The sequence below is a fragment of the Rattus rattus genome, chromosome 5 (assembly GCF_011064425.1).
Source record: "Rattus rattus isolate New Zealand chromosome 5, Rrattus_CSIRO_v1, whole genome shotgun sequence".
Taxonomy (NCBI): Eukaryota; Metazoa; Chordata; class Mammalia; order Rodentia; family Muridae; genus Rattus; species Rattus rattus.
In genome coordinates, this window is record NC_046158.1 from 146,457,733 (window position 1) to 146,482,372 (window position 24,640).

The window sequence follows — 24,640 nt, forward strand, 5'->3', positions numbered from 1 at the left end:
ACAGCATGTAAATGGGAATGTGTAGGGAAAGAGAGGGTATACAGTGGGGTGGGGCTTCATCGGGACAGAGACTGTGTACTGTGGGCGTGGGGGCACATGGGGAGAGAGAGGGTATAGAGTGGGAATGGGGATACATGGGGGAGAGGGAGATTTATTCACTGTCTTGATAGTGGGTAGCTGTGATATGCAGGCATGCACATATAATTCTGTCAAACTGTACTAAAAAAATGTCTATCATCAAATATATGTATGTATACTGTGTGATGATGATGATGACGACGATGATGATGATGGGTGTGTGTGATGTGTGTGTGTGTGGTCTACACTTGTATGTGGTGTTTACCCGCAGAAGACAAACAAGGACTTTTTAGTGCCCCACTCTACTACCCTTTCTGCATGATTACCTTGAGACAGGGTCTCTCGTGGAACCCAGAACTCCATTCTCTGGCTACACTAGCTGGACAGCTAAACGAAGCAATTGTTTATCCCAGCAGTGGGATTACAGAGGCACAGGCCATGCTGGCATGGGTCCTGGGGCTGTGCACTGAAGTCCTCACTCTTCTGCAGCAAATGCTCTTGCCCACTGAGTCAGCTGCCCAGGCTGAGTACTAATTGTACTTCAATAAAATGGCAGGAAGTGAAGAATACCAAGAGGATTGAAAGCAAACGCAGAACAACGGAAACATAGTAACTCGTGTTTGCAATCTCTGACCTGTGTGTGTGTGTGTGTGTGTGTGTGTGTGTGTGTGAGAGAGAGAGAGAGAGAGAGAGAGAGAGAGAGAGAGAGAGACAGAGACAGAGACAAAGAGACAGAGACAGAGAGACAGAGAGACAGAGAGACAGAGACAGACAGAGACACACACGGAGAGAGACAGAGAGAGACAGAGAGAGAGACAGAGAGACAGACAGAGAGAGAGAGACAGAGAGAGAGAGAGACTTGTTTTATAGAAAACACACACAGATCACAAATACCTCAATGGAAATATAAGAACCCCCCTGGATAACAGGAGTGCCATTGCGAACATTTTTAACAGCCCAAGCCCTAGCTCCTCTCTCTGGGTTACTTGATGCCTTTTTTCAAGCATCATGATTAAAGTCCTGGAACTCTTAATAGCAGATGATAGCATGCAAAGTGGAGCTACCGTTCCTTTTGATGTTCACACATAATTCCTAGTCAGAATGCCAGGGGTTACGGCTTTAATGGTCTCTGCCCCCTGCCTCTGAGGCGCTTTCCCTGACATGACTTCTTCTAGACGAGAAGCCAGAGACAGGCTGCCATTGTTCACTAGATGAGCACAGAGCAGTCCTCCTGGACACATTCAAGATGCTGTAAAGAAATTAAGGTTTGCTCAACACTTTCCACAAAATTTAAATCAGCATTAAGTAAGCTTACTGGAAGTGTTAATGCAGAACCTATGGGCGCACACAGGCTGGACTTCGCAGAATGAGAACAAAATGTAATTGTATTCTTTCCTTCCCTGCTCCTTCAAACCCTCCTTTCTATGCCGGATAATGTCTTTCATATGTGTTTCTGTGGCCTTTCAAGCCGGAGAAAACTCATTTTGGCGACTCAAAGCTCTATCTGTGCTCTATAAATGCTCAGTCCTTCAACGATGAAATCCAAGGCTTTGTCTCCTCCACTCTTTGCAGATTGTGATGTTCTGTGTTCCTCTCTCTGTCCTGTTCTCCTCACAGATGCTGCGAAAGATTGCTTTAGGGTTGCATCCAGTGAGGGAGAGGGATCTCAAGGAGGAAAGCACTTTCAGATTGGACCTCAGTGTAGGGCAGGATACCTTTTGAGCTTTTGTCTCCCAGGAATCATCCAGAGTCCCTCAGGGGGCTTTGTTGAAGTGTCAACTATATTCTCTTGACAACAGGGGTGCCTTCTCTCACAGTAACTGGACTTGCAGCAGCCCGACTCTCTGTGGTAATTCGTGGACATGAGTCTTCTGTAATTGGGTCTGGGACACAGGCCTGGGACAGTTCCCTTTTTCTCCTTGCTTTTCTGGGTTCTGTCCATATTTTTTGTTTTCTTTTATTTCTAATAAAGTTATTGAAATGAACTGAAAAGCAAAAACATAACACAGCTAAACCAAGGTAGCTATTCAAACAAACACTTGTCCAGTCCCAAGCTCCATGCAACTCCGTGAACTTCGGCACAATGAGAATGGCCATTCTGAAGCCTTAACGTTACTCCGGATGCCTATACCTTTTAAATCAATTATACTTAACAGATATACCCACCACAGGAAAGAAAGAAAGCCTTAAAGTCTCCCTTGCAACTGTAGCTTTACTCCACAGACGACACTCGTGCTTCTCAAACCCTAGGAAGGTGTGCAGTTCAGTTCGCCAGTTGGTCCTCTGGAAAATCCACCTCTCACTTGAGTGAAGGTAAGAAATAAACCTTTTGCTTCAGCTCATGGTTGTGTGTGGTCATGAGACCCAGAACACAACTGATGCTGACAACAAGTGTCCCTGTCTCCTATGTAACCTCTCCTGCAGTAGGACATGCCATCCCTGTCATCCCTTCAAGCAGTGACCCATCCAGAACTCCTGGGTGGTGAGTCCCCATGGCTGGTCCAGCCTACAGGGGACAGTGTCCACAGCAGTTCCTATCTGGGAATGGAAGTTCCAGAAGATGCTGCACCTATGTTGAAGATTGACTCATGTGTTGAAGGTTGGACAGACAAACTGACTCATGACTCTTGTGCTGAAGGTTGGACAGACAAACTGACTCATGACTCTTGTGCTGAAGGTTGGACAGACAAACTGACTTGTGGAATGAGTGGAAAAGCAGGGCACATAGCATTGAAAAGAAACCTCAAGGAGGAAGACACTTTTAGACCAGGGAGATTGAGAGCCCATCTTAGCTTGATATCCTGGCTTAGCTTGAATTACCCGACTCTTATTATCTGCTTCTGCCTCTGGCCAAGCATCTCAGTGACTGTTAGGCAAAACAATGGGATTGATTATTGTCACAGACCAATTTGTTTCCACCAATGCAGAAACTAAGAAAGCCATCAGATTATGTCTGAAACTTCTAACAGAGGATGGTCCACCCATCCAGCATCTTCGCCAGTGTACACTTGGTGAACACACTGCCTTGTAACCCCCTGTTGCTCTGTGGCTATACGAGCTTATGCAATCTCTTCTGCAGTAGGGCATATCATCCCTTAGAACCCAAGCTTGGGTTCCCAAGCCCAAACCACTAATGTTTGGCTCAGAAGTTATATTACTCCTCTTGGAATTGGAGAGATGTCTCAGTGGCTAAGAGCTAATACTGCTCTTGTAGAAGACCCAGATGGTTTTCAGTACCTGTGTCCCAGGGCTCACAACCACTTGTAACTGTGGCTCTGGGGGACCTGGCACACTGTTCTGGTCTCCAAGGGCACCTGCATTCACATTGCATGTTCTCATTCATTCATATAAGCATTTGAAAAGTCATCATGGCTGGGTAGATCATAGGCCCTAGAAGAAAGCATTTGCTATCATTGAGCTAAATGGCAACCTGCATAGTACAAGAGACTGTGGCATGAAAACGGCATGATCAACTCTAAGTGGGACATTATATAACCTGGGAAAGAGCAGTGGGAAGATCGTAAGGGCCGGAGGGAGCGAACACCCTCGGTGAAACAGCATGACAGTGCACGCGAGCTCACAGTGGCCGCCACTGCACACACAGGACGTATGTAAGATCAAATCACAAAATCCAAGAATGGATGGGGAGGGACTCAGGATGTCCCACCCCTACCCGCGGGGCTATTGACAATTGATGGATGCTATGAGGAGCCATGCTTCCTCAAGGATGTTGGCCTCACAAGGCAGCCCATGATCCAGTAGATGGTGCCACACACATCACTCACAGTCAACACTGAGTGGACTCAGTTGGTATTGAATTAGAGAAAGGGAGTAAAGGGGGGGGGTCATGAAGTTGGGGGATGGGGTAGGAATTGGAAGGAGAATGGAGGTTGGATTGTATTGAAGCAAGTATATATATATATATATATATATATATATATATATATATAATCTTTTAGTTAGTAACTGTGTTGTGTGTTGACAAACCCCAGCTAAGACAAGAGAAAACTTACCTTCCCTTGGCTTTTTGGGTTTTGGAAACACATAGAGAACAGTAAAAAATGTGGCATTTATCCAAATGAGTTTCTATAGGGAGAGAAATAGTCTCCCTGATGAATACTTCAGTTAGAAGTAGCCCACACCTTTGAATTTCCACTCTCTAACCATCCAGTATCACATGATATTCTGGCTGTTTGCTTAGCATTCATTCCACGAAAGTCTACTCGGGGTGATTCATGGGTACTTCCTCACATTTACATCAGTTCCTACAAGTACGATGTCATAGTCTGGGTCAGCTTCAACTTAGGATTTCGATGCACGGAATCTTGTTTAAATGTGTCCTCCGAATGCGAGTCTAGCATTTAAGCCTTTTAGAATTATCTTTGCTTAAACACCCAAAGGCCTATGGGAGGGATGGGCTCTGTTGACCTCAGGTTGTTTTTATTTTTATTTTATCTGAACAATAACTGGGCATATTTTATTTTTTGAAACCTCAGGTACTGTGAGTTTAATTTTTACTGACATTTGACTGCACGTAAGTTCAGATAATGCGAAGACAGAACAAAGCGTGCTAAGCTGGTGTTTCTTGTTCTGACTTCATGGTCAATATCTCTGTTCTTTTTCCATGACATCATACGGGCTCTATATGAAGCAAAACCATGAGGAGGAAAGAAAATGGTTCCCTATGTCAATCCTCAGCTGGTTTCAATGCTAGTAACCCTGGGGAACTCAAACAAAGAAGAATTGATGGATTACAGCCACACCTGTCCATGCGTGCATGACACACACACACACACACACACACACACACACACACACACACACACACACACACACACACACACGGTGGACTGGGTGGGGACACTGTGGGTATTTAAACATGCATGTATCTATACAAATCACATTCAGTGGTAGAGGCATGGGGACAATCAGATGCACACTCAGAGACTGTCTCATAACTCCACATTTAAAAAGACCTCTGCACTTAGCTTTCTGTGTTTTAATATGGTTCTCCTTTTATTCTGTAAATTATAGCTGTGGCTCCAGGTTTCAGAGTGTAGCTCAGCGGCATAGCTCTTGTCCGTCATGCATTTGTCTCTGTGTTAAATCTAAAACACATACACCTGAGTATACATACACACCAGACATATACACATACACTTGCATGTAGACACATTAAACACCCGACATGGCCCCCTCTTGAATAGATGTGTCTATTCATACTCTTTTTAATATAGACAATAGAAATGGTATTTATCAGGTTCGTTTATTTACCCATTCTGTTCTTGCTGGTTTGGGTCATTTTTTCCACGTTTATACAAATTTTGCAATAACTATGAGCACTGGGATTGAAAACACTGCGTGTGTCATTTTCTCGTTTAGGGCCCCATCGCTCTTTTAGTTCATTGCTCTAAACCATGAAAAATCTATGAAACAGGCAGCACCATTTTTGCATCTGCAAAGACTCTGGTATTATTAGTCCTTCGAGGCAGCCAGTGTGAGAGCCAGCTGCCTGTTGAACTCTGTTGACCATTAGTGCTGGGATTGCTCACAGAACACATTTTCCATATTGACCTGCTTAGAAAAAGTGATTAAAAAAATAAATCTGTTCTTTGAGGAAGGACTTTGTAACTCGAATTTTTTCTTTGTTCTTCTGTTTACATAAAAATTATTTGATACTGTGTTAATTAACTTGTAAACTGCATTGCTATACATAAAGTATGTTTTTTATTTAAAAAAGGACACTGATATCTTAAGAGTCGTAACAAATTAAACCAAATAAAGGGACTCTGTGGACGGCAGAGATTTTCCATTTTCTCTGGTTAGGATCAGATAGTGGAACAGAATGACTTCAGCGGCAGCCCTCTCCCACTGGGGTGGTACATCTGCCCTTTGCTCAGCCTTATCTGTAGACATTGTGTTGTTAATACCAGATGGTCTATGATGTTTCGGATTTAGTTTATGATTTTCAAAGGTTAGGAGGAATCAGGCACACAGTCTGTTTCTCTGCTGGACGAGAAGGATGTTGTAAACTGTCCATGGTTCAATGCGGGCCAGATGATCTTTGGTCCCCCTGAAAGTCCTACAGGGATTCATTTTGTCCTTGGGAGAGAGAGAGAGACTCATACTCTCATTTTGGAAGACAGACTTTTTAAATCCAGAGGCAAACGGAATGAGCCAAAAGGGATCACCAGCTTGATTATAATAAGAATCTTCTGTGTATATAGACGAGATAAAAGGAATTACATTATGTGTGTACATTAAGGGCTTATTTTTCATGCAAATAGTCCAATTTAATAAGTAATGGTACCACATAGTCCATTACGTTTTGTGTTTAATATATTCCCTCCTCCTTGTGAATCTTGTTTAAAGAAAAACATTTGGTTGGGTAATGTGCATGGTGTACCTTGGGGTAGCAATTTATGCCCGTCTCTTATCAGAAATTGCTTCCAAATGCCTCATATCCTCACTTGAAATTCTGCAGGAGATGATTTTCCTAAGTCTCACACATGCATCTTCAAGGAAGACGACGTAGAGTAAACTCTACGGAGCATCAGGTACAGAACGCGTGTGAAAAAGATGGAGAAAACCAAGAGAGACAATAATGAAGCTGTACGTTTTACGATGTAGCTCATTATATCAAATTAGAAATTTTAACTAAGCTGTTCTAAGTCACATCTATTTTATTAGTATTGTAATCTCTGGAGTGTAAGATAGATTCATCATTTTTAATTTAATTTAAGCACACACGGTATATGGATGCTTCGAGATGTTTTATTCTTCCATTCCTGAGTCTAATACGTTCATTTTACATGGCTGGGTTTGGCTCGAGTTTTGACTGTTAGACAATTTTGCTTCCTCATACCATGAAGACAGTTCTTAGTCAATTGGCAAATTTTTAATGTGATTATATTTTAAGACTGCGGTTTTGAATCCATGCTAAATGTCCTCAATATATCATGCTACGATGATGTTCATACTGGAATTGAATTTGGGATGTGTGTGCTAAAAAGCTTATTTGGAATTAAACTTTTGTGATGCCTGTAGCCCCCTGCCATGCACAACATGTGTGTGTGTGTGTGAGTGTGGTGTGTAGGTGTTGTATGTGTGTGTGTGTTGTGTATGTGTGTGTGTGTGTGTGTGTGTGTGCGTCTGTGTGAGTGTATGAATGTATGTGGATGTGTGAGCATGTGTTGATTTTCATTCCACCAGGTGCACCCCAGGATTGAATTCACATCATCAGGCATTTTTGACAAGCGCCTTCACTCGTTAAGGCATCTCACCAGCCCAACATCTATAAGTGTTCACCGAGCCTTTACAACACCAGACAGAACTATACAATCTGAGGGCAGTGTTAGCACTGATTAAGCAAAGTGGAGGCCAGGAACTGTTTGCAACGTTTTTATAGATTTGTCACTTTCACAAAAGAAGAAGGGACCATGAGAGACAGAAACAAGCTTTTGGGAGTGAAGAGGATTAGGCCACGTATTCTGATCATGGATATAGAGAGGTCAGGGTAGAAGGCTTCAAGTGGGAATAGGGAGATAGGATTGAGCATAGAGCTTCAAAGTAAACTGAATGTGTATAAAAAATACCCCAGGGAAGCAAATCCTACTATGTACGTTAACTAAAACTTTAGAACAAAAGCACTTTCTCAAAGGATTTCCCTTTGTGGAGGGTACCGCCCACCTTGTCTAGCGTCTCCTATGGTACCTTATTCACTTACTTCACTGAGCCTTACCCATTCTGCCCTTGTGTTCACTCAAGATTTTATCAGCTGTTGCTTCTGGGTATAATACAAGTGCAGTGCATTGTCGGATGAGAAGCGGCCCCCTCGGGCTCACTCGTTTGCACAGTTGGCCCCACGCTGTTATTTTTAGGAGTGTATAGAAGCTTTCAGTCCAGTGACCTACCTGCTGAAGAGAGGCAATGATGACTTCCCAGCCCCATTTCCACCCAGGCTTCCTTGTTCCCTGATCCACCAAGATGTGAACAAGCTGTATCAGAAGCTCTTGAGGCCATGGAAGAAGTGATTCCCGCCACTATCCTGTGCCTGTCTTGATGAATGGCACCCTCTGAAACAGAGACAAAGTAAATCTCCTCCCTTCAGTTGTTTCTGTCAGGTATTTCTCATCATATTAATGAGAAAACTAATCAACACACAGGGTCTTTAATAGAATAGCACTACTTCCTGCTAGTTTAAAGAAGGTGCAGGGGGAACACTGCTTGAAAACCTTTTTTGAATAGATTTAACTTTTATTTTTATTCATGTGTCTGTGGGTCTGTGTGTGACTATGCAATGTACTTATGGGTGCCTGAAGAATCCAGAAGAGAGCACCCAGTTCTCTGGAGCTGAAGCTAATTGTTAGCCACCAATGTGGGTGCTGGGGACAAAAGTCATGTCTTCTGCAAGAACAGGAAGCATTTTGTTTAACTTTATCTAAGTCATCTCTCCAGCCTCTGAAAACAATTCATGAAGTCCATGGAAAACCACTTGTACCATTCAACCATTTTTGTCATTTTCTGTTTTGCTTTTGCCCCTTCTTCCTTCCTTCCTTTCTTCCTTCCTTCCTTCCTTCCCTCCCTCCTTCCTTTCCTCCTTCCTGCTTCCTCTCTGTCTTTGTTTCTTTGTTTCCTTACTTCCTCCCTCCTTTCCTCCTTCCCTCCCTCCTTTACTTCTCTCTTCCCGCTTGGATCTAGTTTGATGGACCATGGACGACTCAATCCTGGGACCCTCCTTCCTCAAACTCCCCAAAAGTTAAGACACCACGACTGGAACAATATCTAAGCTTAAACAACATTTAAGTTTTTGCCCTCAAAATAATATCTACATTCTCAGTAAATGAATACACCAGTGCTCACACACACAATATTTAGTGACCACAACTCTTTACTGCTAACCCTATGCCCATGTCCAAGACCATGGCACATCGCTACCAAACTTGACTCCAAGGTGAAGTGACCACTCATGTCTGTCCTCTCAGTGTGGCCACAGTAAATAAAGCCCCTTGGCCTCCCAGTGTGCAGATTGTATCCGAAATGCATCATGGGATACCGCTATTGAAAATTCCCGAAGTGCATCATGGGATACCGCTATTGAAAATTCCCGGACTGCATCATGGGATACCGCTATTGAAAATTCCCGAAGTGCATCATGGGATACTGCTTTTGAAAATTCCTCTACTACCTCAGATAATCTGTGCAAAGGATTCCAGCCATTTGTACCCACTGACAAAAATAACCACGGACTACCTTTCACAGGATACATTAAAACCAGAACTAACGGCGCCACTGGCAGAACGCGTGGGCAGCCAAGACAGCGTCGTGAGATATTTAGAGGTTGTACGAAAAGTTTCAGACAAAACAATGCATATTCTGAAATATTTCTTCTAACGGACACAAGGGAGAAAGAGTATGTTTATCTTCATCTCACATGTATTGAGAAAAGAATCTGGGCTATGGGTCGCAGTGGTTTTTTCCCGGGGAACCAGTGGCCAATAACCAGCCTTTCTCCATCTTAACTTCTTTTCTAGCATGAACCGCGTAGCTTAAGCCCCATTTCCATCCGTTTAGTTATTTTGGAAAATTCTGGAGTTCTGAGCACAAAGCTTCCCCTTGGAAAAGCAAATAATTACTCCACTAAGGAAAAAGATGCAAATACTGTCTGATATTGGTTATCAAGTCTAGGCTGCATGACACAAGGGGAGCGCGCTCTCGTGTTTTGGAGTATGTTGATGTTTCTGGCCAGAAAAGGCATCTGGCACATCAAAGGAAACAATTCCAGTAAATAGAAAAGATCTTGGGACCCAGAAATAATGAGCTTCATGTGTGCAACTCATTTTTCAGCTAATTGCCCTTAATTTATTCAGCTGAAATACCTTACAGCATCCCGTGATTAAAGGGCACTGTGTTTCACTTGTCAGTGAATTAGTTTGATATTGATATAAATGAGCCATAAACTGTCTCCATGATGGCTTCCCGAATAATAAGGATGCATTTTCTTTGGTACCTTGCTCAATAAAGAATGAAATATACCTGATGCTCAGGCTCTCGAGCAAATCTTTCACAGTTTGAAAAAAAAATGAAGGAAAGGTGGAATTAATCACTAAGCGATGTAGTTCCTCCAAGAAATTAAAACTTTGCTGTGTATGAAGCTTATTGATGGGCAAGGCTGAATGAGTGATAGTGGATGTCGCCACTTCCGTCTTAACCCTGATGGGAATCGATCTCCGTGGTGAAAACTACTCAGACACTTACCAGGGAGAGCGATCAGATCCACAGCACCGCGTGCTTTGAACCTGTGAGCGCTTTGTGACCAAAGTATGTTCTACAGATATGCCAAATAAAGTCCATTTTACTGTTCAATAACTTAAGAAAAAGTACACCTCTAGCTTGGATTTTATACAAAAATATCTTCCTTGAGATTTTTGTCTGTAATATTGTCATTATTATACTGAAATAATTATGGAAAACTAGTGTCTGCGCTTCCACAAGTTTGGTTCAAAACAGCCACTGTACATAGTGACGTTTACTCCAGCTTGATGCATAAATAAATTGGAACCTATGAAACCAATCAACCAATGCTTACCCAATGTATCCAAACAACTGAATCTCAGGCACTCTTAGTAATTGAGGCTTCAGCCAATCAGACGTGGAGGCTGGCTGAAACAAGAGCATACAAGCTGACACCCACTGTGGCCAATCAGATTGTTCCATTGTGCCACTTCCTTTTCCTGGCCGTGCCTCTGACCTCTCCATGCGGTGAGGTGGTCCATATGGAATCAGAGTCTTTGCATGTTCATAAAATAGGTAAATCTCTAGTAACATTGGCTCGAAGCTCTGCAAGACGCCTTTAATGCTGGTTATTGTGTATCCACGCAAAAGATAATTTATGTTGTTTTTTTTTTAATTTACTTCACCAATGTGTAGAGATGAACAGGCTGGCCAGCTCCCTCAGTCCAGAAGAGTAGAGGGGCTGTATTAATTAGATGGGTCTCTCGAAGCTCTAGGATCCCAGTCCTGTGTATAGGCTTGGTGCTGGTTGCGGTTTGAAATATTTCCAAGTTCTAGTACCCTTTCCTTCTTCCTTCATTCTCAAATTTGACTTGCCTCAGCTTTTCTTACAGAAGCTATTTTGCAACCTGCTCATCAATAATTGTCAGAGAGCCCTGTAATTCAAGGTTATAACAGTTAAAGAGTACATCCAGTTTTTCCTCCTGGCCACCTAGTTCCTAACAATAAAGACTCTGAAACTAATTATTTATTAATAAATGCCTAGGCCATAGGCATCAGCTTGTTCTCTGACTGGCTCTTAATTTAATATCCCTCGTATTCTAATCTTTGTTCAGCCATGCGATTCGTTTCCTCCCCATGACTTCTAATGCCTGTCTCCCATGAGTTGCTGGATCGAATGTCCCCTTTATTTTATCTCTATTTCATCTACCTGCTGGTTTATGTCTGTTGTCTTCTCAGTTCAAATCTCTCATGCCTCTCACTTGCTCCCAGAATTCTCTCAAACCCTTGTGGATGTCCCACCTCCTATTTCCTGTCTCAGCTCATTGGCTATAAAGCTATTTTATGGATAGGTGATTCTTACAAAAGATTTTCTCTACACATAACATATGTAACATCCTCCTTTATGGACCCAGAAAGAGATAACCAAAAAACAAAGCTGTAGCCTCACAATATTGGTATGTTTTGCCCCTGAAATCCAGATCCCACACCTTTTTCTTTCCTTCATGGAATAAAATTGCATCATAGGCTAAAAGCACAGCTAGGATCTATACCTGACTGCACCAAGGCGAACTTTTATCTCATCACTGGTTGCTTCTTTATTTATGACCTTGTGCATTTAAAATAATTGTGAATTTCTTAAACTGCATTTCCGTTCCGTTTAACTCTCCTTGGAGAAGAGAATGTGGGCCAGCACTGTCCAGTGGAAACAAAATTTTAGCCAAGGGTACAATTTTAAATTCTCTGCGAGTTACATTTTTAATAGGCCAAGGAAAGTTACTTACTCAATTCAGTAATATGTTTTGTGCCATCCAATATATCCTGAATAGCATCATTTCAATATATGGTTGGTAGAAGACCTAATGGAGTAACCTTACCATTTTCTGTTGTCTTTGATGTGTATGATACTCAGCATATCCCAACTCAACCCAGCTACATTTCAAGAGTTCAAAACATAATATGTTCTTTGGGCTGCCATGTTTAACTCCAGTAGGCAAGGGTGATCTGGAAATTGACCTAAGCAAATGTGAGGGTCTTACAATTGTTCTCCACTCTTCATTAAGCTCCAGAGCGTGCTGAGCAAGGTGCTTAAACTGTGGGCAGTGAGTTTCAAATCTTTAAACGAGCCCCCTCGGGACAAACAGAGACGTTTATTCTTACTCTTAGAGTTGATGGGTAAAATGAAGAAGTTTCTGCTCTTAGTTCTTCTGGGTCTGACCGTGACCAGCACTCTCCTGTGACTCTCAGTGAAGCAGCTACACAAATTCATTCTGCAAAGAAAAGCTGGCTCATGGTTCAGAGCCTGCAGCTAGGTGGACCTACCCAAGGGACCCTTTTTCCCACTGAAGATTTACATTGGAAAATGCTGTTTAAACTTGGTTTTCATTTTTCTGTATCTTCCTGGCAGATGTAACTTCTGCCTTCCTAATGCAGGAACCAGGGTCTCACACTCTTCTGTTTCATGTGTCCTGGTTATTGTTCTGTTAAAAACATCTCCATGGTTTAAATAACAACAACAACAACGAAAAATGCCTTTTGCCTGTCTCATTATGTACAGTTTAAACAGATATATACCCAGGGCACATCTTCTACAGCATATAATTCAGCCATTTTGCACAATTGTGTTAGGTACAGATGCTAAATGAACTCACAAAGTTCTTAATCACGCTGCATATCTTTAATGATTGGAAGCAGTGCTGACTACTCCCAATGACCAGGGATGAAGCCCTGTTTCTGTGGAACATGAATGCATCTAATCTACTATTTCTTTTAATTTCCAATGCAGAAACTGAGCTTAGAAAGTTGCCATGGTTTCCTTAGGAGTGCCCAGTCATGCAATGGCTCCTGTAAGATCAGAGTGGCGACCCTTCCGATAAATGAGGGAGTCTTAGCTACTGTACTTTTCTACTCTACTGTGCTATTAACGTGGATAGCCACCATGTTCATTCCATTACATCCGTGGTCCTCGGCCTTGGCTCTCCTTAATGACCTGGGGTGGGGGTGCTTTTTAAAAACATAGAAGCCTTGGCTCCATCCACATGAGAAGACCCACTCATCTGAACTTGGTGGGCTTCATTTGGTCTGGAGTGAGGCTTGGGGCTGGGTGTCATTTTGAAACACATCCTGGATGATTCGCCAGTGCAAATCCGTAGTTTTCTTCCAGAGTAAAAGTGAGATCTTAGTCCATGGAATGAAGACTCCTGCTCTGTCCGTTGCAGATACAGTTCTGTACATATGAGAGGAAGTTGATTCCTAAGATTGTGGGGATACAATTATGTACCTGTTATTTAGTCGATTTTCATTAAAACTCTAAAAGTGTTGTGGCTGGAGAAGAGATTCTGCCATTAAAAGCTCACACTTGTCCAGCACGTGAACTCAGTTTACTTCCCAGCACCCATATGGGGTGGTTTGCAGCCTTGTGGGGTATTCTTTTATGTCTCCATTGGCAACTACGCCCTTGTACAGGAGCTTGCACATGCATACATACATCATTAAAAGTAAAATAAATCTTTAAAAACAAAACCCACGGGGTACACACTGTGTGTGTTTGCTTCAATCTAGACGTGGCCCAATGACTTCACAGGGACTGCTTGTTCTATGTGCTTACTTCTACCCCAGTTCCCCTTTTTCTCCTAAGCATGCTCCAACCGTGCCTGCCCACAATGATGAATTGCTTATGTATGTGAGTGCATGAAGATGTGGCTAATAGGTAAGTAACCAGGAGCTCAGAGTGAAGGACCCAGAGCCCTGTGGTCTATAGATTCAGCTTCTGTCTGTCTTACAGTCACAGACGGCACATCTGCACTCCTCTATTTTGGTTCTCTCTCCTGTGAAGTTAGACCAGTTTTGATTGTGTAGCCTCCTTTGGAAGCCATATTTCTATCTTCTCTCTGATTGGTCAGATTGAAAAGGACTCTGGGAGATGTAGTTTTAGAGGTTGTATTGCACCACTCCCTCCACAGAACAATGAAGTAAACAACTGTAGCTTTATTGGACCATATTGCAGACATTGGAAATAGAGATGTGGTAGTGTGTGTTGGCCTCTCATGAAGACGTTCCTATTTTTTTTTTCTTTTTGCTTCATGTATCCATGAATGTCTCTGTTCATTGTTGTATGTATGTTGAAGCAGAAACTTCTGGTTTCTTTGGAACCATAGGGCACCCAGGTGAAAGATTGTTTTGCTAAAGCAGACATGTGAAAGAGTGCATGATGTTTAGAAATAATACGAATGTGACCACACAGACAGTGGGAGCTGGAGCACTGGTTCGCTTTGCTCTGCCTTGCTATTCTTCACTGATGACACGTACATATTGGTTCACCTGACACTGTGTTGCTGAGCTTTGCTTGTGGTGACCTCATAGAGAGAAAGCAAAGAACTTCTCGTGAGGTTCTTGTGGCTTCTTGCTGCTTCTGTAGAGGACTCCAGCTGGTTGGTGAGCCTCGAGGTTTCTTCTGGATTGAACTGCCCTTGTAGATTTGTGTGTGGTGTCTGCTGAATGGACTGGACTGCAGTTTCTGATTCATGTTTGGTGTTTGCTAGCAGGGGAGGTTGATCCCTTTTTAAAGTAGCTCGGAGAAAAATAAAAGCCTACAGCCCCTTGTGCCTGTAGGGTCAGAGTCTGTTTTCCTCACACGGGTGTACACACTGCCTAGTACATGACTGGTTACCATGTTTGTTCCCTGATAATTAACTGAATGATCTCCCAGGGGAGGCATAGGCACAAAATAATAGAGAATGCTATACTTTCTTGATATTTAGATCTGCAGACCTTCTCTGTTCCTTAGTTAACTTATTTTTTAAAATTTGAGATTATGATATAATTAAATGACTTCTCCAATTCCTTCCCAGCCCTCAAAACCTGCAAGATGCCTCTCCTTGCTCTCTCTCAAATTTCCAGCTTCCTTTTTCATTAACTATTGTTACAAGTATATGTTTATAACTTTTACTGTATATTCTAACTATAACCTGCTCGGTCTGTATCATGTTACTTTTATGCACTGATTTTTTTTTTTTAGATCAAAGTCTCTTTAGTAATTTTAATGCTGCCAGTATTTAAGGAGTGTGTTTGTTGTACTTTCTTTCAATATAAATTTTGGAGTAATCCATCATCCCTTACCTGCAGAAAAGATCAAATAGGCTTTGTAAAATAAATTAGATAAAGGGTTCTTTCCAGCATTAGTGTACAATTCGGAGCATTACATTAAGAATTCCATAACACAGCACAAAAGTAAATGAAATATTTAAAATGCAGGCACTCTGGTAACACGGAAGCACAGTTTACACAAACCAAGGAGCAGAAGTCAGTCACACTGAAGCCACTTTTAAAAACATCGACTGGACTATCTCTAAAAGCCTAGTAGCTGTTTCATTGTGCTTTATAACTTGATTACATGGAGTGAAACTTCAGAGAATCCTTATGTGCAAGCGGGTCGTTGTTCAGCCGGGCTGTCTGAAACCATCCTAGTAAACTCTGCTTTTCACTCTGTCCTACATTCCCCAGGGTTTAATCTTCTTCATGACCTTTCCCCCATATTGTGGACCATAAGCTGATATGTGAGACAGTGCCATGGTTGGTAAATGTGCAGATTCAGCAAAGATACCGACAAAAGACAGATGGGGCAGGGGAGGTGGGAAATCTGTTATTTCCCTGCTTTTTTGAAAGGTGAGGGATAGCTTGCTTTGAAGAGTAATTTTTTTTAAATCTCCCCACCACGTTGTATCCTTTAGTAGTAATTATTAAAAGGTATCCTTCCCCCTTCCCCCAATTATTAAACAAAGGGGGCGCCACTTGAGAGACAACTTATGTTTGCTCAACAGTCTATAAAATCCTCACCTTTGTCTTCCTTTAGAATGCTCTTAGAGCAGGTAGACACCCCCCAAAATTCCAGTTGCATTTCTGTGAGAGACAGTGTCCAAGCTTTGACTTCAGGTCTATGGTAACAGCTACATGAGATAGCAGAGGATCAATGCATACATCAATGGTAGAACAGACGTTCTTAATGAGGAGATCAGGTCACTTCCCTGTGGAAATCTTACGGGCTTCATTGTGTGCAGAATGATACCCATCTGTTCTGTTCATGGGCCCCAAACACTCCCATTCATCCCTCAACACTAGATTCTTCATTCCATGAATCTTCTCTCTACCAGTGCCTTTCTCCTGTGCCAAACTTTAGCATTAGTTCCTCACGAAGAAGGTATTTTCAGAGAGACTTTCTTTAATGACTGTCAGCCAATGGAGTGGCTCTCCAATCGCCCACCAAGATGTTGCCTGACCAGCTGCTCTGTTCAATATAGTATGGTGTGAACTAATTCTATTAAGTCACATGATAGGCTTGGTTTAAAATTGTCTAATACCAAAAATCCACAAAAGCAGAAGGAGGAGGAGGAGGAGGAGGAGGAGGGGAAGAAGAAGAAAGAATATAGAATGAAGGAAGGAAGGAAGGAAGGAAGGAAGGAAGGAAGGAAGGAAGGAAGAAACCCGACTTGGAGCAGAGCATTGTACACAGTGTTTAAGAACGTTAAGTTAAATAAAACAATGACTGGTTACCACTCAATAGATTCCTTCCATCGCTTTTTCCACCTTATTATTTTATTGTTAGATCGTTTCATAGATGTATCCAATGTGTTTCGATGTATTCACCCCCATTCCCTCTGCCCCAGTTCCTCCTCTCTACCCTTATAACTTCATGTGTCCTAATTTACTTATTAACCCATGAAGTCCACTTAGTGTTGGGATTATATGCCTGTGTATGTGACCATTTGCTGGAGCGTGGGAGCCTCTTAGAGGCTGGGTCATTAGGAAACCTGACTTCTTCTCTCCCAGAAAACATCAGCTTGCAATAGTTCCTCAGGCAGAGGTGAGACCTCTTGCCTTTCTGCACCCTCCATGCTGGGATTTTGTCTGGCTCGATCTTGCACACGTTGTCACAACCTGTGAGTTCACATGTACAAATGCCCTATTGTATCCTAGAAACAGTTGGTCTGAACCAACCATTCTAGTTAAAAGAGTGAGACAGCTCGCCTTAAAAATTAAGGTGAGAGTAGTGCTTTCAGAGATAAGAACTGTCACTAACCCTGGAGTTCCTACTTTTGGTCAGGGACTCCCTGGTATCTGCAACCAAGATTGCAGATGTATACCTCCATGCCCGTATTTGATGTGGGCTCTGGGGATCCAAACTCAGATTGCATAGCAACCGCTTTTACTCAATGAGTCATCTTAATATCTCCAATGGACACCTGCTTAATATTCACAGACGGAAGTTCCCGCAGACCCAACCAATTGGTAAGAGTAAGTAAGACAAACTTACTAAGGGTAGATTTGGGATTGGTGGAAGAGGAGCTTAGAAACAAACACAATTCTCAGAATATAGTCATCTACTCAACACTGTCTTCCCTCATTGTGTCTCCCTGTTCCTTTAAAAACAAAAAGCAACAACAACAACAACAACAAAACCCCAAAACTTCTCCATCATATTTTAAGGAAGGCCGTAGGATCGCCCTTTGACATTTGACATCCTTTACTGGCGAATACTATTTCACCCAACAGTCAACGTGGCCTTTAAAGTAACATTGCAGATGAAGTAACATCGCTAAGACACGTGGTGTCCACTGTCACCAGGTCAGCGTGGTCCCCACTCTGTCTTACCCACGGGTGTCTCCTGAACAAACCGCTGGGAAAATGGCTATTGACCAGGAATCAGAGGGCAGCGGAGGAAGTGCCAGCATCTGCCTAATGAGAATTCCTTACCCTGGTAGAGCGCTAAGCAGGATAGGAACAAGCGGTTGCTTCCGGTGTCCAGGTGCCTGATGCACCATGCAAATGAACCTGTTTACTACTTGGGCTTATCAGCTTAATCACCACAGTCGGTTTCATACTGTCATTACCAGGACTGGGGACTCGCTCCGGAGTAGCCAGAGGAATGAGTCTCATTTTAATGAGCCAGACTTACAGCTCTGAGCAGAGGTGTCTCTTGTGAAGGGCGTGGGGAATTCTGGGTAGAGTCTGTTGAATACAAGGTCAGGCCACCTTGAGTCCAACTTGTTAGAATGAGGAGCCTGTGCAGCCTCGGCAGATGCTGCTGTGCCCTTAAGAGTTTAGCCGCCTTTGCTTCTCCGTGAAGCTCTCGGCGAGCCATTTAATAGGACAGAACGCTGTCTGTGGATCCATTCTCATTAGACAATGCTCTTTTTATTTCCACTGAACTTCGGAGTGATCTCACCGAACCAGAGTCACGGAGACATGAGACGTGATGACTGGCTGTGGCTTTAGCCTTTACTGCAGGTTTTAAAACATGGCAGAGTCTTAGCAGTCTTAAAACGCCCTTTCTGCAAAAACAAATGTTATAAATGTCTTCTTGCTTTAGAGGCCTAATGTCAGTAATCTGTTCAGTGAATCTACTCATACTTGGTAAAGATACGTATGGCTTGCTCAGATGTACTTCTTATCTTTATCTTTTCTCAGCGGCCTTTTATTCTTTAATCAGCCACATTTTCAATTTAATGGAGAATAGATAGCTGGGTATTGTCTGACAGATATAGGGCATCCATCTTATTGTGGGGGTCACAAGAAGCTCTTTTCTTCAGTGCAGCTGATGTCCCCAAGACTCAAAAATCACAGATTCAGTGGCAAACCTAGATAGCAGGGGGCACAAGTAGTGCTTCCTGTTGGATCATTGTACATGAAACCTTTTTTTAAAAACTGAGTCTGAGGTGATAAGTAAGGGGTAAATCTGACCCAGAACAGAATGGGCATGCGTGCATAAAATTCTCAAAGGACTAATTTTAAAAGATCCCCACTGTATCAAAAATCCAAAGAAGTCTCTGCTCTAAGGTAGCCTGAGTGTGTAGGGCTGTATAAGAAGACGGTTGAAAACCTCGGTGTTTCTAACTGACTCTTATGGCTTGTGGTTCAGGCTCAGCTGAACGATTCTCTCCAAGATCTCCTGGGTAGTTGCTATTCGATGGTGACCCCAAAAGGGAGCACCTTTGTTTAGGATGGATGTCCCCGGTGGGCCACATGATCTGTCTGAGTTGCTTGGCACTAGGGCGCAGTCACATTAAGCTGTCAGCAGAACGCTTCTCTGTGATCTCTATTAGTCTTAGCTTTCTGGGATCAAGGAAGTTCAAAACCTTGAGAAAATACCCTTTGATTGCTTGTTCCAGGGTTATTCAAGCTGCAAGGCTTGCCTGGTCCTGTGTGCAAAGTCACTTCTCTCTGTGAACCGAGTCAGTGAAGGTAGTACACATTAAAGACAGAGAGATGTTTCTCCACTCCCTGGGAGGAATGGTGGAAACTTGTAGCCAATTGTACTATAAGTTTTGGGGTCACACAGCCATAACATCCCAGCATCCTTTGTAAACACCCGTAGAAAATGTTACAGCATTTCCTTTACAGGGGAGGGAATCTAGATGCCTGGCTCTTCCAAGAAAATAACTTTAGGATATTTAGATTGGTAAAAAATATGAGATATAGCCTCTTTCTCTGCCATTTCAGGCTACCGACTGAGGCAGTGAAGGCTGTGGAGTCTTGCTCTACAATGAGCTTTTGCTTCAGAATAGATTTAGAGCTCTAGGTACTTGGTGACAGATTAGAAAGCTCCCTGGTTTCCTGTATCCACTTCCCAAGTACATCACAAAAGAGTAAAGGTCACTTGCTACATTTAGTCAATAATATTTATTAGTTATTTTGGCGTTTTGTGTGTGCCTCTGTGTGGGTCTGTGAGTTTGAGCAGAGGCAGACGGTGCACTGGATCTCAGAGGCACACTCAGATCTCTTGGATGACTCTAAGTTAACCAATCTGGGTGCTGGAAATGGAACTTGGGTCCTCTGGAAGATCAGCAAGCACTCTTAACTGCTAATCCATCGCTTCAGTCAGAGAATACTGACTAATCATTCTTATCCTTGCCTTCTTCGAATGTCCCTGTATTTGCCTAATGTCCACGTTTCTAAGATCCCACCCAGGTTCTTACAAGATGTACTTATTCAACCTGCCTCGGATTTTCCCAGTTTTTGTTTTTTAAATAACCGCAACATGGCCACAGTGTATTTGTGAAGCATAGAGTTCAAAGGACTTTAGAATATATCTCAAGTGGAGTTGACACGGCACTTCCTTCATGACTAGAGTGAGAAGATGATATCCAAGAAGGAAGGAGCAGAGATAGAATGCCCTTTGACCGCACCGAGTCCAGCGTGCACGCTATCCAGGACTTGTCACTGTTGGGACTGAGCGTCAGGACTGAGGCACCGTTTGCCAGATTCTCCTCTGCAGAGCTGTCTTTTCTCACCCTTGTCCTAGTGCATTCTATGGAAGGATCTCACTCTGCATTTCTGCCCCTGGGTTTAAGCTCCTATGGGAAATTGGACAGTGTAGCATAAAACTTGCACACTTCCCCTTGGACATTTATTTCTTCAATCCCTTTTATATTAGCATTTACCATCTATATTTTGTATATTTGATGATTCTATATGCACATATTAATTCTGTTGCTGAAATTTCCCATAGTGGCCATGAGCACTCTCTCAATTGGCCCCGGGCCCTTCGGCTTAGTCTGTCAAGCATGGTTGGACGGTTGGTTTTATAACTTAAGCACTTCCTTACTGTCTGGTACTACGGTACTGTCCAGGATGGCTTAGCATGCTTCCTGTCCTACTGGCTACCTTTACACAATTCCTCGACTCTTTTTAGAGGATCGATGTAGGAAAAGCCTTCTGAGCAGAGGTGTACACACTGATTGCAAGGGCCTTGCTGGTTCTAGCTCAGCAGATAGAGCTGGAATTCAGCTATGTACACAGCTACATGTAAAGATACTCATCCCCACCTATAGATAGAGAGATATTGATATTGATAGATAGATTCTCCCATGTTCTTAGGAACTAAAAAGCATCCGGATCAGAATCTAAATCAAGACTGTGCAGATCAATCTGGTTTCTTACGTTGTTTGCCTATAACGTCATAAACCAAGCCTAAGAATCTTGGTTTTCCACGTGCCATCCATTCAAATAATCACTCCATCTCAGGTGTGCACAGTGGTTTCAGGAGCGTCTCTCCTGTCCGTGTGGTGAGCAGGCGATCTGACCACTTACGGGCAGTTTCTTTCGCCTTTCTTCTTACAGAGTCTCGTCTCCAAAGCAGCTTAGGTCAACACGTTTCTACCCCAGCCCGTCCCACCAGTTCGTTCTCTCTATATTTTAATATACTTAGATTCTTTCATGATAGTCAATATTCCACCCTGAGGTCCCATGAGACCGTAAATGCTTTACTTTCAAATTTCATAGCCCAAGGTTTGTTTTGTGTGCTGGAAGGGTCTGGCGTTCACCACTGTAACATCCTTCAGAACAACTGTGCTTCCTAAAAAGAAAACCCAACCGTGTTTCACCAGTTCACCTACGTTCCCTATAACGCACAGTGACCCCTTGTCTAGCCCTCCTCCATAGCGTTGCCTATTCCAGGAGATCATACAAAAGGGATCCTGCAGCTCACGGCTTTTCTTGGTTTATGAGTTTTGGTTTATGACTTTTGAAAATGAAACGCTATATAACAGGAACAGATCAAGAAAAATACATCAAATAATGTTTTCAGGAAAAGTGTTGGGAGGAAGAGGGCTTTAAGGAGAGTGGCATTCCATCCGATGAAGTATAATGTACAGTCACAGAAGGATCATATGATAAGGGAAATGGGCCTAATATTGGAAAGGAGAGATCAATAGGGAAGATGAGAACTCCCAGAAACAGACCCACATGCAAAGGCAGATTGATTTTTCCAAAGGATCCATGACCATTAGGTGAAGCCTGGATGGTCTGTTAAAAAATATATGAAATATGCCAAACAAGCCAGTTCTCCAAATTAACTCGAAGCAGATTATAGGCTTGAATACAAAAGCTAAAATCAAACCACTTTTAGGGGAAAATAAAAGGAACAAGAAACCATGTGCCACATGTTCTAGAACGTGAGAGAAGCTCGAACTTCCCGGATAAAACTCAAAAGCATGACCCGCACCGCAATTTTAAAATTGGAGAGAGATCACCAGAATTAAAACTTTCTTCTTTTCAGAGGGCAAGCCGATCGATAAGGGATGAGTACAGTAAATATCGGGAGGACTCGCGGCTGAGAGGACTTCATTCAGAGTGCATGAAGCACTCTCCAGTCCAAGAGTAAGAGAGGGAGCATCTCAGCCGAGATGCTCGCCAGGTGCTTGAGCAGACATCTCAGGAAGGGAGATACGAGGATATTGAGTCCGGCAAGCTGTTCAGTAGTGTCAGTGGTCAGCCTGACGCTAATCAAATCCTCAGTGAGATGCCTCTCCACGCCCAATGCTGCAGGAGAAAAACAAGACAAAGTAAAACCTTGCCTCGCTTCCAAGGGATGGGGCAGCCAGACACTCATTCAGTGCTCAGAGAGAGACACGGTAGCAAAGCTGCCTCCGCTTTGGACAGCATTTCAACACCATTTCACAGGCTAAATGTGTGCCTACCTCTGACCCAACCATCCCTTTACCCAGGATTGGCCTCTGTGGAATGAAATCGCTCGTATGCTCTTGTTCAGAAATACTGACACCCGTGAATGCTCTGTTCGTCTTCTCTAGGTGTGCTCACTGTTGTCCACTTACATTGTGTGGGTAGCGTGGTCCTTCATTACAGATTCTCAGCGAGACAATTTGGACGTGCAGCAAATGCAATATGGCCTGAGTGAAGGGAAAGCATCCGGGCTCACAGACTGCATTGCATGTTCACTTAGGTGCATTTCCACGCAGGAGAGGGCTACAGGGGTGGAAAGTAAACCGGGAACATGTTTGGTGACTAAGAAATGGATGACGATGAATGAAATGCTAAACATGAGAGAACAAGCGCCAGGAAGTATGGAGGTGATGGAAACTTTATTTTCTATATCCAACCCTCTGTGTGTGTGTATGCATGGGAGTGTGCATTGTGTGGTTGTATGTGTGCACATTTGAGTATGCATGCATGTGTTTGTGTGTGTTTGTGTCCATGCATATGTGTGTGTATGTGTATGTGTGTGTGTGTGTGTGTGTGGTTTTGTGCATGTGTGTGTGCATGCATGTGTGTGTGCATGTATATGTATGCGTGTGGTTGTGTGTATATGTGTGCATGCGCTTGTCTGTATGTATGTGGTTCTGTGTATGTATGTGTTTGTGTGTGTGTGTGTGGTTGTATGTGCATGTATGTGTGTGTGACTGTGGTTTTGTGCGTGTGCTTGTGTGTTTGCTTGTGTGTGTGGTTATGTGTCTAGTTCTGTGTGTGTACATGTGTGTATATGTATATGTGTGTGGTTGTGTGTTTGGGTTTGGTTTTGTGTGTGTGTGTGTGTGTGTGTGTGTGTGTGTGTGTGTGTGTGTGTACATACTGAGACCCAAGGCTGATGTCAGCAATCAGCCTGACCCTCCCTTCCTCAGTATTCACCGAGACAGTACCTCTCTATCAAGCCTGGAGTTTGCCCACGTGAAAAGTTTGATTAGTCAGTGTGCTTTGTGGAATCCTTTCTCTGCTTTCCCAGGCTGGAACCACAGGCTGACCAGCACAGCCACATGGTATTTATGAGTTTATGGAACTCTGGTCCTTGTGGTTTCAGGACAAGTGGTGTCCTAGTTAGCTTTCATTGTTGACTTCATACAACCTGTTTGTCAGTAATCAGTCAGATGCAAATTAAATCCACACTTAATGCTGTAGGAGAAAAACAAAGTAGAAAAAAGCCCACCTTGCTTAGTTTCCACGGTACAGAGCAGCTTAATACTCACCAGCCTAGAACCACCCATGAAGAGGAGACCTTAACTGCTTCAGTGTCTACATCAGACTGGCCTGTGGTCATGCCTACCGATTGATTGGTGATTGACCATTTATATGGAAGGGCCCAGCCCACTCTGAGTGACCCTATCCTTGGCCAAGTGAGCCTAGGTATATAAGAGACACAGGCAGGAATCACACAATAAACCAATGAGCACTGCTCTCCATGGCCTCTGCCTCAGTCCCTGCTTGAGTGTCTGCCCTGACTTCCCTCTGTAGACTGTGATCTGCACACGGAAGCCAAATAAACTCTATCCTCTTCAAGTTGCTTTGGCCATGGTGTTTGTCATCGCTTCAGAAAACAAGCTAGAGAGAGCTTCAGCCACCTGAGTCATCTCCCCATCCTCTGGAGGAAATTCCCTCTGCCGTAACAATGGTGTACAGTCAGATGTAGAGATTGCCTCACAGCACTGCTTCTTTATGTATGGCTAAAACGCCATCAGGAGCTGGAGAGAGGTGTCAGTGGCCAAGAGCAATTAGCTCTTTGGATAGGACTAGGGCTCAGTTCCCAGTACTTACTTGGTGTCTC